This window comes from Salvia splendens, chromosome 22, assembly GCF_004379255.2.
Source record: "Salvia splendens isolate huo1 chromosome 22, SspV2, whole genome shotgun sequence".
In the NCBI taxonomy this organism is placed as follows: Eukaryota; Viridiplantae; Streptophyta; class Magnoliopsida; order Lamiales; family Lamiaceae; genus Salvia; species Salvia splendens.
This window is the reverse complement of record NC_056053.1, coordinates 1,584,633-1,588,522: the sequence shown is the minus strand read 5'-3', so window position 1 is coordinate 1,588,522 and position 3,890 is coordinate 1,584,633.

The following is a 3,890-nucleotide window of genomic DNA, read 5'->3' as shown; positions in this document are numbered from 1 at the left end:
AAGAATTCGGAGTCACCTGACTTAAAGGGAGTTGAAAAAAATCAAGAAGCTCTACAAAAGGTGGGGGAAGAGGGAAACGAAGCCCGCATTCTAAGCAGGCTTCGTAAACGGTGGCATAACCCTCCGGCGGGTCGTTAGCCCTATGATCATTGTCGGGAACCACCGCCTTCCCCCCGGGAAGAAGATATTTTTCGTGTAGAGATATCACGGTGTCCTTACTCAAGACGCTGTGAAAGTATTCTACAGTCTTCTCCCCGGACTCTTTCCGGCTAGAAGACCCCTTGCCCCCTTTCCTACCGCTACCTAACTCAGAAGAAGAAGAAGAAGACATGGTTCTTACTCTTTGCAAAATCTGAAGAAATTCTGAAGAAATTCTTGAAAGCGGAAGGAAATTTTTTACGCAAAAGAGACAGAGTGCAGAAGAAGCAACAGCAAAAAGTATTCAAAGGATGAAGAAAGGGTGTATTTATCAGATTCGGAGAAGATTTCAAAATCATCGCACCGTTTCGAATCCCACCTTTTCAGGATTCAACGGCCGGATTTTACTGTCGCATTTAATGCAGTCACGCGCAAGGCACGTCCCCTGACGTCAGCCTCCCCCGTACCTTTATCCAGAATGCCGAAGTGACTCGCTTCGCCGAAGTGATTCACTTCGCTTTTCGGGGGGGGGTAGTGATGGAGTACGGACTAAACAAGCCCATCAGCCTAAAGCCCAAGAAAGAGTATCAGTTCGGCATGACTAAAGAGTATCAGTCCGGCATGACTAAAGAGTTCAGTTCGGCACAACCAAAGAGTTCGGCCCCAGCCTACAGCTCGGTAAAAGCCAACCAATCAAACTCTGCTCTCAGGTCGGCATCAAGCTCTACTCTCAGATCGGCAAAAGCTGCTCGGCAATAATTCAGCAGTTCGGTCTCAGTATTCGACCGAACTAGGAGATAGTGGACTCATGCAGGATTTCCACCTCCACTACACCCACGATCTATTTAGTGGTGTCAAGCAGTCATTAACTCATGCAGGATAGTGGACCCATGCAAGATCGCCACGATCTCCACGACATCCACTACCTAGTAAATGGTGCTGCATGCCACGATCTTGGTTCAATGTATAAATAGAACCTAGATCAGATAGATAAAAAAGTTCTAAAGAAGTTCTCTAGAGATCAAAGATCAAATAGCAAGTCTGTATTGTAAGCTGTAGAAAACAGATCAAGCAATACAACTCTGCCCTCTTTTCTTCCCGTGGACGTAGATTTACCTCAGTAAATCGAACCACGTAAATCTCTGTGTCGTGATCTGCATTTTCCTGCATTCATCACCATCAAAAATTCGCTCAACCATCAACGATGGATTTAGGTTTTGATATGATCGCCTTTGTGCCAATTTATTTCTAATTGTAAATATAAGATACTTGCAGTTTGCATGGTATCTTTAGGCAATAGTAATGTTTTTGACTTTCAGTATGCCGTAATTTTATTTTTTATTTTTTATTTCTGCCTTGATCGTGTTTTTTTTACTCTATATAAATTGAGTCGTAGCAGGCCGTACTTGCGGCCCAATTAGTCACGGCCAGTAGTGGGCCAATTAATTTATTAGTCTTAGGGCCCAATTTTCGGATAATTTATCAACTGAATTAAAAACTGATCAATTTGCCATGTAAATAGATTATACTTATAATGGTTAGAGAAAAGTGACGGGCGAGATTTTTTTATTGAAAAATGAATATGAATTTAAAGATTGCGCCATGATAGATTTAAGAGTTTGGATTTTAGGCAACACAACTCTACCGTAGATGCAGGTTAGGCCATGACTGGCCCATATGTATTAACTTCAATGTTCATCAATCAAGGACCCAAATTGGATGCGCTTATAATGGTACGATTTATTAATGACTTCTTTTTGTGTAGCACTTCAATTCGACCGTCGTAAATATAAAACGCTAGATATACCGGGTCATTTGATTCTTTGTTGGTGTTGGTGTTGTTGTGAATGTGCCGTTGTCGAAAAGATGGTGAATCGATGACGTGGCCCAAGGATTTGCAGACAGCTCTGAATCTCAAGAGAGACTCCACCGGCATATGCAAGAGAATTTCGGTGCACACATCATTGTTCATGGCTATGTGTTTGATGGTATTTGTTGAGTTTCAGAGAAAGCATAATGAAACTATGATGTAGATAGAGTTTGTTTAATTTAGCGTTATTGGTTTAATATTGTACATAGTCATATAACTATAGCCTAGAATATCTCTTTAAATCTTGAATATAACCATATAACTATAGAGTTTGAAATCCTCCTTAAAGAATTGTTATAGTTTAAATTTGGCCTTAATTAAGCATTATAATCTGCCATGTGGCATCCGAAATGTATCAAAAATTTCGTAATTTTGTGTGTGGAGGGGTACGCATATATATTTGTAACTGTTTGCGATCGATTATTATAGAAATCCTAATTTCACGTTATTAATTTGTCAAAGATTTGGTAAGTTTACTTTTCCTTTTTTTTCTTTTTTTATGGTAGACAATATAATACTCCTGTTCCAATTGAAAAGTAACTAAAAGGTAGAAAAAGTTTATGTCAATGTGGTGCAAAAGACTAGTCACCTAGTGGTGTTACATCTTTCTAACATAATAATAAACGAGAGTGCCCCCATTCAAACCAAGTTAGATTCCTCTTTGAAATTCATTTAAGACTCAGATACTAGATGCTCAATCTCAAATCAAATCAAAACTATAAACAGAAATGAACTAAGACACATTCTCAAGTGAAACAAAACTACATCTATGCTTAAATAAAACTGGGAAGTGATTATAACATGACTAATAACTATACTTGCAAGCACGATAGTCAAACACAAACATGTAATTCCAATGCTCAAAAAAAACACAACTAGTCCTCCTCCATAACCCTAACCCTCCATAGAAAGGAAAGTGCACATTCGTCAAAGGAGCCCAAGATATAATCCTTCCTTCATATCTCAACTCACAGAACGATGAATGATAGATCCTCACCCAATCACGTGATGGATCACGAGGTAAATGAAGGCGCCAAAACGAGTGCACATCTTCGGCAACATAAGTAACAGCAATGTCAGTACTATTCCAATGTCCTTGGAACAATCTGATTTTCTGAAACACTTCATTCTTCATGTCTGCCGACACCACATACCAATGTGGAAAGCGGCTATTTTAACACACCTGTTTCATGGGACTAATAGACAGAATTTTTAGATTACCATTGACGCCGGCCAAGTCCTTCCAAGAATCCGCCTTTCTCGAGTACATTAGGCCATGGAGACAGAAGTGTTCGCTGCACAAAAGGAGTTGTGCCACTTTGTAATCTTCGTCGAAACCAATTGCAACCTCACGACTTGCTTATTTCGCTCGGGTAAGAGGTTGTAATCGGTGGGAGAAGCTTGAGTTGGTCTAGACAAGGGTTGCATATGGCTATGGGCTTACGCAGTTGCATGTCGTAGATGCAAACTAGGCCCATGACCGGCCCATATAACCTAACTTGACCTTGATGATGATCAAGGTAGGAACTAAACTCGTAGCCCATCCATTGGTCCGATTTATAGACAATAACGGATTCGTGTTGTGTAGCACTCGAAGTTGACCTATTACGTCGTAGAAAGACGCATGATAATCATGCGTCGTTGTCTAAAACTTGTGTTTATAACATTGATTTAACATTAATGGAATGAAACGGCAAGTAAGGTGGCAAGTGAGGTATTCGGACTCACAAGAGAGCAAACGGATATGATCTCTAGATGATCGATCTCCAACAGTTTAAGTCCGATTAATCACCTTGGCGGGTTAATTTGTATGATCTCTTTATGTTGTGCACATTCACTAAGGCCTCTTTGGATAATTCTTATTATCTCTATATCTAATAAA